We start from the raw sequence: 12,573 nt of genomic DNA, 5'->3' as shown, positions 1-12,573 counted from the left end.
TCGGGCCAGAGAAGGGCCATTTCCTTCCCCTCAGCACTTTCTTGGCGGAGCTGATAGGTCCCCTGGGTGGATTTAAGGGAAGTTAGTGAGTCAAGTTATGGTTACTCCAGGCTCTAGGCTACACGCTGCCCTTCTCTCCCTAGACCTCTTCCGCTGAGGCTGGAAGCTCAGCCTCCCGACCCAGGTGATGTTGGGGGATTGAGCAGCCTGTTGGCTAACCTACTAGTGTAGGGCAAGAGAGGACAAAGGGCTCCGCCTTCCCCTCTACAGTGGCCCGTGGGAGGGGAAGAAGGTCTTCCTCTAGGTATTGATGGATGGCGGCAGTTGTCCAGTGCCCAAGTGTTTTCCGTGAGCTTCTTCCCATCCCTTTCCATGGTCTCTCGTCCATCAATGTAAAGTATTCCCATGCTCCTTTCTGCTGCCCCCCTGCTGAGTCCTCGGCACCTGGGGACTGCCTGGTGCTATCTATCAGTGGATGCATGAATGAATGCCTTTGTCAAGCTGTTCTTCTCTTGAGTGTTATCCATGAGCCTTGCACTCACATTTGGTGACTTTTTCATCTGCTCTCTGTTTCTGCCTCTGACTTGCCACTACCTCACTCTGGTAGAATGTTTGCACATACGCCTTTATCTATGAATTGAGACGTAGGACAGGGTCTGTGTTCTTCTGTGCCTTACTCCATTTCTTCCCTCTCCACTCTCTTGTACCTGCCTACTGTGGACATTTGCCACCCATGAAGCTTACTCTCTGCAGCACCCTCGGGATAGTGGTCTGCCCACAGTCTTGTGCTGCCCAGAGGGCTCTCCTGGGTTTCACATCCTGGAGTGGGAAATGTCTATGAGAGATGGATGTCAGTGTGCAGTGTTCTCCATCCATCGTGTAGGATTTACATATCTCTGTGTAGCTAGCATCAACACGACCGTGTTCAGAAGGTATTACATTTGACTCTTGGCAGGAAGAACGGGAGCTGATAACACGTGGTGGTAATCCCTTGTTCTGCCCTGGAGGATGCAGAAAACCTCTGGTGTGAGCTGCCGCCTTGGGGAGGTTAGAGGCTCACCTGCTCTCATTGATGTCCTCATGTGTTTCTTGCTCCTGCAGCTCTGTTCTCTCTGCAGCCCTGGCTAGCCCTCTGCCGCAGGTCCTGGCCTGTAGTGTGGTGTTGAGCTGGGATGGGAGCCAGGGGGAAAGGCACTGAGATGACCAGCTGTAGTGCCCTGGGACGAAGGCCCCTGAGGTGGGGCTGTAGTGCTCATTTACACAAAGCCCCTACTGGGAGCAAACGGAGGAAGGAAGCGATGGCCATGCTTTCTACGGAGTGGAGTGTTCTCTGTCCTGTGTCCTGCTGTGGGGATGGTAGCCTCTGGTTCTCACTGTTGTCCTGGGAGGCCAGCTTATGTCCGTTTTTGGACCCAGAGTCTGTGAAGCAGAAAGGAAGGTGGAGCTTTGCTGAAGTCAGCAGTGGGGCAGGAGGGAGCTTGCTTTTCCATAGGTGGCTCGTCGTAGCCTGGTCAGCTGTGCTCATGGTGGGCATTTGGTGTGTGATTTTTCAGTAAGGAAGGGACAGATATGCTGTGAATAATGGCAGATTTGAAAGAGAAGTAGAGGCCTGAAGGCTGTGCCCAGATCTCCCTGCTCTTCTTTGCTTTTGGGTTCTCTTTCTTCTCCTCCTGAAAGATTAGCTATCTTCCCTGACTCTGCACTTGCTTCAGGATGGTAAGGGGACATTGTTGCCACTGAGGGCCAGTGGCATTTTTGGAGTAGGGTGCTAGGTAGGGATGCCTCCTGGAAGAGTTGTGCAGCAGCACTGGGTGGCAGACACTTGGTTGCACAGCCCAGTCCTCTGCTGGACATAGACGTTGCTAATGGGTGGCCTTGCTCTTCCTGTTATGTCCAGATCCAGCCGGCCCAGCCTACAGCCAAGGTGGCATTTTGGATCAATGAGGCTTCTTCTTGGGTGTAGAGAAGAGCGTTAGGCTGGCAGATCACAGGAGGGAGCTGAGTCGGCCTTTCCATCTCTGCTGTGCGACCTTGGGATAATCCCTGGACATTTCAGAGCCTGGAACTTCCTGGCATCTCAGACCCCTTAGGGCCCTGAAATTCTAGGATTCTGCGGTTCACTCATGGGGAGGGTGTCTTCAGCTTGTGGCCCTGGCTACGGAGCGGCAGGATTAACCTCCAGGGTCAGCAAGCTTGCAGAGTGCAGGAAATGCCTGTGTGTGATCCGTTTTTGGTCTGAGACAGGTGGTGGAGCTGGAGGAGGGGAAGTCCGCTCACAGCCCGGGCTGGGGGAAGGGAGGCTGAACTCAGCCACTCCTTTCTCCTGATGGGTTGGAGGTCTTCGGGCCCCAGTGCTCAGGCCTAGAGTGAGGGGGTCTTAGCAGAGATGCTTTGCCAGGCCAAGTGCTTGTTTGCTGTTCATGTTCCTCTGAGGTCAGGAGCGGGGGATGTCTTACTCCTGCTGGGAACTGGGGCTCCTCACTCATTTTTCAGCGAACTTTGTCAAATGCCAATCCCTTGGGCAGGTGCTGCTCTTTGTACTCCAGTGTGACCTCCAGAAAATTACTTCCTCTGAGCCATTATTCCCCGTGCTCCTTTGTGTTAGGCAAGGGGGTCCAGGGGGATTTATAGCGTCAGCACATCCGCCCCTTGGTCAGCACTGCACAGCTGGGGCAGAGTCGGAGTCTTCTCTCCCCGTTACAGAGAGGAGACACTGAGGCCCAGCGGGAGATCCTAGCAGAGCTGATCCTGCAGACTGTCAGGGAGATAGGTGCCTGTGTCAGGGAACTCCCCAGGCTGCACGTGAGCCCTCGTCGATCTGCTGGAGTATTTGTGAGGCGCCTGTGAGATTAGCTACTGAGCAGAGGTTTATTTATGATGATGCCTAAAATTCTCATCTTGTTGCCTGCTGGAGTCCGCTCCCATCCTTGGTGGGGCTAGACTCCCAGGGGGGTCATAAGTCTCCCTCCCAAGCAGCCTGTATGTGGGTCATGTTTGAGGGCAGCATTCTATGGAGGATGATCCTCAAGGAGGACCTGTGCTAGGGAGGAGGTCAGCTTTGCCAGTCCATAGGCTGGGGAGGAAGTGACCAGTGTGGGAGTGACACACAGCCCAGTTAGAGCGACCCTCAAAATACTCTTATTTGGCCACTTTTGTTGTGGAACAGATAGATATATTTGCCATTCAGGACTCTGGTGCTGAAAATAAAGACCCAACATGGGCAGGGCAGGGCATCCAAGCAATGGCAGCTGGAAGTACACTGTCCTTTTTTTCCCCCAATAATTTTAATTTAGTGGACATTTAGATTTTAATTTTAATGTGTTTAGCTATTGGAAGCACCAATACTGCCTTTCTTTAAACAAGTGTTCCATATTTTGTACTTTTCACTAATTTGGGAAGGATTTCTTATTACTGATTAATGAGGTTTTACTAAGAATAGGATCAAAGCATTACACTATGGAACCCGGGTCCATTCCGTGGAGATGAAAAACACCAGTTGTTGCACACAGATACGATCCATGATCAGCCTCATGTGAATTGCTCGGTCTCTCTTATGAAAGGGCTACAGGAGTGAGCAGATGGATTGAAAGTGGGAAGTTGTCTTGATTTTCTGTCCAAGGATAGCATACTCTCCACAGTTCGGCATTCGGTGAGTTTTAATGAAGTGAACACATCCACAGGCCCCGACTAAGGGGCAATTTCAGCACCTTCACGCGCACCCCACACTCCTCTAGCCATTCTAGGTCAAGGATAACCACGGCTCGGACAGTGAAATCATAGTTTTGCCTGTGAACTCTATAACTAGACGTGCTGTTTGCTCTCTTCTGTATCTGGCTTTAAAAGAACAGTTTTAAACCAAGAAGATTCGTCTGTGCAGTGAGTGTTTGGACTCTCTTTCATTGCCGTATATCCTTGTGCCGTGGGTCTGGATCACAGTGATTGAGTCTTGTTTTTTCTCTTGCTGAACATTTTGGTCATTTTCCAGATTTGGGTTATTTTGAAGAAATGCTTCTGTGAAGATTCTGACGTATCATATTTATCAGAGCCCCTTTCTGTTGGTGGACTGCTGAGGGCAAGTACTGAGACGTAGACTGTGGGTCTCTGCTATTCCACTTTTGTAGATGTTACTGGTTTTCCAGGGTGCTACCAAGCCATGCCTTTGACAGCAGTGCTAGACAGGTGTGGAAGGCCCGTGTCCATCAGCTCTTGGCAGTTTCTCTTGTTCCTGGTTTAGCCATTCCTGGTTTAACCATTCCTGGTTTAGCCGTTCCTGGTTTAGCCGTTCCTGGGTTAGCCGTTCCTGGGTTAGCCGTTCCTGGTTTAGCCGTTCCTGGTTTAGCCGTTCCTGGTTTTAGCCGTTCCTGGTTTAGCCGTTCCTGGTTTAGCCGTTCCTGGTTTAACCGTTCCTGGTTTAGCCGTTCCTGGGTTAGCCGTTCCTGGTTTAGCCGTTCCTGGTTTAGCCGTTCCGGGGTTATATTGTACCATCTCGCCACTGCTTCTGCTAGTTTCTCTGAAGGCCAACGAGGCTGAGAACTAGGATTCTTTTCCCTGGAGGCGGTGATTTTGCCAGACAGATGAAAACCTGAGGTGTAATTTTGGGGTGACATATAACTCATGTCAATGAATTATTGGTCATCTGGGAGTAGAAAACACTGTATGTGGAAAGGTAGGCATGCTTTTTATGCTCTCTTGTGCCTGCCTTCCTGCTTCATGGTCATGGTGGTGCTAGGCACACAGATACTCAGTACAGGGTAGTGGTTTAGGCTAGGCACACAGATACTCAGTACAGGTAGTACAGTTTAGCTTGAGAGGAATGATGGAGTTGTGCCGGGGTGGATGTGGGGCTTGGAGCTATTATTGAGGCATGTATCACTCCCAAAGTGTGCTCCATGTCCAAGTAGCTGCTTCGAAGTGTGGTGAGCATGGCTTCCTTTGGCCTCCTGGGTAAGCTTAGGATCACAGGGACTAGGATCACTAGGACTAGGCCACTGGGATCAGTATGGCCATCTACTGGACTTTGGGGACCAAGGTGAATGGCATTTCCTCCAGGGGCCTTGGATGGCGCCCCCTGGTGGGAATAACTTGGCATTGCATCCACTTGCACAGATGACTCTCCTGGGCCTTTCCTGCTGGTGTTGCTGGTTTTCTGGGCCACAGTCACAAGCATTTTCTCGGGAAGATTGAAGTCAGCAGGACTTTGTGAATGAGGGCGGAGCCTGGGGTCCAGAGAAGAGCAGCACTCAGAGGAAGCCCTCCTGTACACAACCTGCATGGAAAGGTGCCTTAGAAACTTAGGCCCGGGCTGGAGAGATGGCTCAGTGGTTGAGAGCAGAGGACCCAAATTCAGTTCCCAGCACCCACACTGGGCAGCTTACAACCAACCATCTGTAGTCCCAGCTCCATCAGGATCCAACACCTCTGGCTTCTGCAGGCACCTGCACTCATGGGCACACCCCCACCCCTCACCACCCTCATAATTAAAAACAATAGAAATAAATCTTACAAAAAGAAGCTCAGACCTGGACCCTCCATGACACCAGCTCAGCTCCTTGCAAAGCTGGGCTAGCATCAGCCACCCTTGGCAGAGAAGCCTTTCCTCATCACTTTATCATTGGGAAAAATCTTCACTAACTATTTCCAGCTGCCTCAAGTCTTTAGTTGATAAGGCCTTCATCAGAATCACTCCTCTGGCCCTCTTGCGTGTGCCTCTTTCAATTCAAGAGCAAGAGAGGAGCCAGCCCGGGCACGATCCCAAATGTGCCTGATGCCCAGGGACACTGGCGGAAAGAGACCGGGATGTGGGAGCATGTGCTGTGTCCAGCATGAGCAGCTATGGGAACTCAGGTAACAGTCAAGAACTAGGGGGTGGAAAAGAAGGTCACGTATGGGAAGCTGGCAGGGCTGGGGTGTGCATACCTCCTTCCTGCCTCTTCTCCCCTTTCTTCCTTCCATGAACGCCTGCCTTCGGTCTGCTAATCATTAGTACTTGCTTGTGAAGTGCTGTACATCCAATCTCTTTACTGATGGGTGTCTCCAGACAGATTCTAGGATTGGGGGTGACTTGGGCTCTGGCTGGGGAGGGTCTGGTCAGTCTTACTTCTCTTTGCAGCCCAGACCCTGAGAAGCCACGATGTCACCCTGCTTCCTTCATTCTCTAAGTACCTCTGTCAGTAAACCGGGTAAATGAGTAAGATACGGTCCGTCGACAGCCCCACCTCCTCTCCTGGCTAGTGTGGGCGTGCAGATGGATGAGCTCAGATTTGGACATGGCTCAGGAGGAAGGTAGGGAGAGATATCAGGTGGTGATTTCATGTGGCATTAAGCGGAGCAGGAGCGTGAGGTGTATGCACACTCATCCTGTCACTCCTCTCCGCAGTCCAGACCGTCTGGCAGCAGGCTTCCTGGATGGGCCCCTCTGTGGGGTGTAGTCAGAAGGGAAAGCTGGCTCCGTTTCTGCTCATGTGGGTCCTCTCACTGCTCCCCTGCTGCTTCAGCACGTGAGGGCAAAGGCCCTCACACATGGGCTGCCTCCCCTCTCTGTGGAGTGCTCTCTCTTCCCCCTTCATGTGCAAAAGCTACCGATACCATTTTGAGTGGTTGGGGAAAGTTTGACTTTGGTGGCATCCTCTGGGAGGAGAAGTCGCAGACCCTGTTCTGGGAAGCTCTGGGCAGAGAGGGAGCAAGAAAATAATGGTTTAGCCGAAAGCTCTTTGTCCTAAAGTGAGAAGCTATGACTTCTAGTTCTGGTTCAGAGGCCAGTCGGTTTGGTGTCTGTGTAAATCCTGCATCCTACGCTGGTCTGTTCTGTCTTGCTATGACATAGTACCCAAGCTAGCCAACCGAAGAAGGGAAATGGGTTATTTTGGCTCACAGGTTTGAATGTTTCCGTGCATAGTCGGAAACTTTGGGGGGGTCTTGGCAAGGCAGAATACGGTGGTGGGGACACGCTGCATGTCTTCCTGAGGAGACATAAACAAATACCTGTTAACCTCACATAGGGAATCAATGGCAGGGCAAAAATAACCACTCCATCCCAGTTCAGCTTGGTGAGCCGGTGAGTTGGGTGACGACCTCCCAGAATATTTACTGATGGCATCCTCCTGCCCCTGGCAACTTTCCACCTCCTGTGTACTTTTAACCCTGTGCAAGCCCAAGAGCTGCTGGGACTTGAGTGGTTGGATTCTCAGGGGAGGGTCTGATGCCCCTTCCTCCTAGGAGGAAGTATTGACAGACAGGTGAGAGTCTCGTGCAGGTCACCACAGCTTCTCTGCTTGGTCGGGGGCGCCCTCTGCCCTCTTAGTAGATATTTTTCTTGTTGCTCGGTCTTGCTGGCAAGAAGCAACTGGGGGTTATTTGGTCTCCAGTTTGAGGGTGTCATGAGGTGCATCATGGGAGAATGCATGGGGAAAGGCCACTTTGGGCAGCAGGAGTACAGCTGGAATGTGGCTGAATCGGAAGCAGAGGGCAGGCTATTCGACTGCAGCGGCTTCCTCCAGTGAGCTGCTTCCTCCTGAGAATGAAAGGCTGCACCGCCTTCTCCAACAGCATCACCAGCTGCGGGTCAAGTGTTCAAACACCTGAGTCTGCTGGGGACATATCACATCCGAACCACAGCATGCTGTATGCCCCAAAGCCAGTGTGGCAGCGGACAGAGCTCTAAGTTAGGAATCTGGCGTCTTGAGCGAGGGTGAAGTGGGGTGTTTTGAGCCCACCTCCTCCTGTTACTAGCTGCTTGACCTTGAACAAGCCCATTTACTCCTCAGATCCCACATCCTTCATGGGAATAATAATACCTGTCTCACAGGGTTGCTGTGAGTATCGAGTGAGGCAGAAGAACGGCTGAGAAATAGAAGGTACTCAAAACATGTCACTTAGATCTGAATTTCTCTCCCATTCATCTCATTTATGGTCTTTGTAAGGAATATTCCAGAGCATTTTGACACATCCTCACTGGTCCATGCCAGAGCTCAATATTTTTCTTCTTTTATTCATAGAGACAAACTTTTCAGCCTCCCCATTTTTCTACCTACTTCTAGCATCCTTATATTGAACCCTCCTCTCTGAACATGTATTCCTAGGGAACCCCAAAACAGTTTTTATGAGAGAACTGTTAGAAGCAAGTATTTCTCTCCTTGTTATCAAAGTCACGCTACTGAGAACAAAATTTAATTTGGTGGGTTGTGGGGCATAAGGGATAGGCCACAGCTCAGCTCCATGGCCAGGTGGGCGTGGCCTTGGGCACCTTAGTCATGCGGCTTCAGAATACCTCCTCTGTAGCACTGAGAAACCACATAGATGAGGGTCCTAGAGGTACTGAGCATGATGGCATGAACCTCCAAGTGGGCCAGAGGGCAGTGGCACCTGCTGGGGAACAGCCAGGCAAAGCTTTTAGCGTCTCTGTCACGCCATGGTCTTCTGGGAAGGAGCCCCTTGCTCAGCAGTCCCTAAGGCCTCTTCAGTGACAAGGTTCTTTGGCTTACAAAATCACGGGCTCCAGGTTCCCATCCTTGGGACAACTGATACATGTCTCAGTGTGTTGACAAGCGTGTGTGTGCTCCCCCGACTCAGTCAGTTTGGGTCCTTCTCCTCTTGCTCCAGTCCTGGCCACACCTTCAGCTCCTGTGTGGACCAGTGCAGTGACTTTCCTAGTGTACCTGACACCCTCCAGACCTTCTTGCTTAAAACTGCTGCTACTCTGCCCCCCGCAGGTCCCCTCTTTTCCCTCCTTTCATCTTCTTGATAAAATGTCACAACTTTTCTCGAATCTTCATTGCTGCCCGTGTCCTCAATTCAGAATATAAGCTGTGTGAGGGTGAGGGCTTGTCTGGTTTTGTTCTGGTTTTGTGTGTTGCTATAAGCCCAGTAACCAGGTCATGCACTTAGTTCGTAATCTTTAGAAACGGTTTAATTTCAGTCTGGGAATGACTGTTCACTCCCTTGTCACCTTTATTTGATGTCAGCACCAACCCTGAGGATCCTCGGACCCTGCATGTCTTGATAGTGCTGGGCTTGCCCACCCCGCAGACCTACCCCATCTCTCCTGTATTTTAGTTGTCTGCCCAGTGTGTCCCTGTAATAGCTCTAGTAGACAAGATAGTTGGAGACTTGGCTTTGCCCTGGTCCCTTTGCCCAGCACAGATCCAAGATACAAAGCCATTCTTGGTATCCACAGGAGGGTTGGTTCTAGGCCCACCCCCTTTTAGATGCCAAAATCCAGACTTTCAAGTCTCTTATGTAAAATGGTGTAGTTAGTATTTGCATATAACTGAGCGTATTCTCCTGCATACCTCTCTGGGTTACTTCGGGAGGCAATGCAATGCAAATGCTATGCAAATAATCGTTATACTATATTGTCCAGGGAATAATGACAAGAGCAAAAGCCTGTGTGTGACAGAATAGATGTCTTTTTTTTTTTTTTTTTAAACTTTTCAAATAGTTTTGATCTGAGATTGCTTGAATGCATGGATGCAGAAGCCATGGGCTCGGAGGACTGCCTGTAGTAGAAGATGCTTAGTAAATTCAGTATTCGTTCATTTGCTGGCAAACATTCTAATGACTTGTCATTGACAAATTCAGCCTTAGAAGTGCTCTGGGCCTTTGGAATGTGCGTCTTCGGGGCCACAGGATGCTCTCTGCAGTGGTAGGGAAGGTGCAGGTGTGACTGTTCTGGGATGAGACTCTGGGAGTGTCAGCTTCCCGAGTGGTCACTGTCCCCAGGGCATAAGGAGTATACCCACTTCTTTACATTTCCACGGAGGGTCAAAGCAGCTCCTTGAGATTTTAAAATACGCCTAACGGTCCTGATGGTGTCAGGTAGCTAGTTTATGGGTCCCGTCCTGGTTGTGATAACTCAGGCTAAGCTGGATAATAAACGAAAGTGGGACAGAGCTGCAGGATAAATATTGCTACAGGGCATCTCCAGTGGCACAAATCACGGGGAAAATATCTCCCAGGCTTTTCATTTCTCCTCTTCCTCCCTGGCCCTCTGGTAGCAGCCTGCAAAGCAGGATCCATCCTTCACAGAGCCCCCGCCCCCAGCCCAGCCTCTGCTCTCAGCATATTGCTGCAGAAGGCAGGATGCAGCTAGCTTGTGATGCAGGCTGTGCTCTGCCTTTCCACTCAGCTCCAGAGCTAGCCTGCAGAGCCCAGGTGGCGTGGGGAGCCGCCTCCCCTCTGTGGCCTTTTCTAGCTATGGATGTCACCTGGCTTTGCAGAGTGCTTTCTTCTTCTCTAAAGCCAGAGGGTATAATAATTCTTGGTTTCTGATCTGCTGCGAATGTTCTGGTCCCCTGGAAACTGAAATGGTATGCTGAGACCACCCTAGTGTGCAGAATCTGTGCCATGAGGGTCTGGCCCTGGAGGTCTTCACTTGCCTTGTCTGGGTCCCTGCCCCTGGGGCCTCCTGTTACTCCTGTTGACAGCCACAGTCTGCAGGGGCAGAAGACTGCGAGGTGGGCTGTGGGTTAGGTGGGGAGACAGGCGGATTCCTGTGTACCGCTCTTGTAACAGATCCATCAGCACTGTCACTTAGGAAGGCGCTGCTCAGCTTCGGGAGTGTGCTGGCTTTGTAATCAGTGTCAGCTCGGGTATTGATGGAGCCCGTGGGGAATACAAAGCTGTCTCAGGCTGGTAGCATGGAAAGGTAACTAACCACAAGAGGCAGGCAGGTCCATTAACCAAGAGGACAAGAGGCTCTCATCCTGCTGGGCGTCCTGCCTCAGAAGCCCAGTAGGCATTCTCCACCACTGCTGACCCCATGCCCGTGTTGGCTCTCTAGCCCACTTCTCCAATTCAGGTGCTCCAGTCTCCTCCCGGAACACCCCAGAAGCCTCCTAACCAGTCTTTGCCATCCAACACTGAGACTGTACCCACTGACCTGGTTATCTGACTACTAGTTCCTTGCCATCCTTCAGAGAAACTGTGCTCACTGACCTGGTTATTCTGACTAGTTCTTTGCCATTCTAAAGAGCAGCCATACTCACTGACCTGGTTATCCCAACTAGTCCTTTGCCTTCTGATAGCATGGCTATACCCACTGATTTGGTTACCCAGGCGTACTGTATGGGGGAGAGGGGATTCACTTCAGCAGTTCCCTTCTCTGTGACCCTCTCAGCTGCCTTTCCCAACCAAGCCACTCTTCTTGTGCATTTGCAGATCTGTTGCCATCTTACTCCACGTTACTCTCTGGGAGGCACTTTGCTCTCTGTGCCAGACGGGTACTTGCTCACCCTGGTCTAAATCAATGGCCTCCCAGGTGGAAGGTACCTGCACACCCTCTTTAGACTCTCATTGATACGGAAGCATTTATCACGTTATTGTGCTACTTAAAATATTCATTTTTTAAAAAGCCAGATTGGATGGCGTAAACCTTTAATTCCAGTACTCAGGAGACTGAGGCAGGCAGATCTCTGAGTTTGAGGCCAGCCTGGTGTGAGCTCCAGGACAACCAAGGCTATGTAGAGAGACTCTGTCTCAAAAAAACAAAACAACAAAAAAGTTTATTTTGTTAAGTTTTCTGTTCATTTAAAGTCTTCCCTCCAGGGCTGGAGAGATGGCTTGGTGGTGGAGAGCACTTACTGCTCTCGGAGAGGACCTGAGTTTGGTTCCCAGCATCCACACAGAGGCTCACGACTGCCTGTTAACTCCAGCTCTAGAGGATCTGATGCCGTCTTTTGGTTCTGTGGGCACCAGGTACTCATGTGATGCACATATATACATGTAGACAAAACATCCATATGCTTGAAATAAAAAAAAATAAATCTTAAAAATAACCACTTAAATTTTAAGCTGTTTGAAAACAGGGGCCAGTTACGCCTTAAATGGAGCCCATATGCCAAGTTCAAGGCTCATCAGACCTTAATGCCTATTGAATGAACAGAGCATCATGGGAAGATCATGGATTAGGGAGGCAGGAAAGTGTGTGTGTGTGTGTGTGTGTGTGTGTGTGTGTGTGTGTGTGTGTGTGTGTGTGTGTGTGTGTGTGTGTCTGTCTGTCTGTCTGTCCCTGGAGAGGTTCTTCTCCCCCGTGGGATCTCATTTCCTCCTCATTTTTTCCAGAGGGGTGGGTGTCTGAGTGATTCTGGGATGCCTTCGGTTTCTGACATCTCATCCTTCTGTGCAGTGAGGAGATGGCTGTGCCCATTGTCCTGAGCGTATGTGTCCTCGGGCACAGGCCTCCCTGTCCCAGGCCCAGCACACCCTTCTGGTTGCCCACCTGTGGTTTTCATCCACAGACAGAGCCTCTCGTTTTAGTAGTATGAGAAAGTTGCCCCCTTCTTCTGTACCTCCTTGTTTTCTGAGGAAGTGGCCAGGAGGACTCCAAAGGCTTTTGCCACCAGCTTTGTCCCGTGCAATGTGATGTGTTGGGACAGGCCCCTCTGACTTGCTCCGATGGAGGTCTCTGACCCCTGTCCCTAACACTTAGGAGACACAATGTAGTCACCAGCTCATTCCTGAAATCTTAGGTGCAGTTCTGACATGGCTGGAGACACTTAGAAAGTGACACCTAAAAGGAGCTGTGTCCAGCTGAGGGTACAGGTAGGACTCTGCCTCCACCCTCATCTCCTTGCAACA

At 50.7% G+C, this 12,573-nt stretch overlaps 1 protein-coding gene across 8 annotated transcripts in view; it reads left to right on the top strand.

Moving 5' to 3' along the window:
* Tspan9 (tetraspanin 9) overlaps nt 1-12,573 on the top strand; it is a 185,477-nt gene that overhangs the window by 75,704 nt on the left and 97,200 nt on the right. The window lies entirely within an intron of this gene.

This window comes from Peromyscus californicus, unplaced genomic scaffold (genome assembly GCF_007827085.1).
Source record: "Peromyscus californicus insignis strain IS unplaced genomic scaffold, ASM782708v3 Scaffold_6__1_contigs__length_162567912, whole genome shotgun sequence".
Classification (NCBI taxonomy): domain Eukaryota; kingdom Metazoa; phylum Chordata; class Mammalia; order Rodentia; family Cricetidae; genus Peromyscus; species Peromyscus californicus.
The sequence above is the reverse complement of the archived record's forward strand: the minus strand, read 5'-3'. Positions and strand labels throughout refer to the sequence as shown.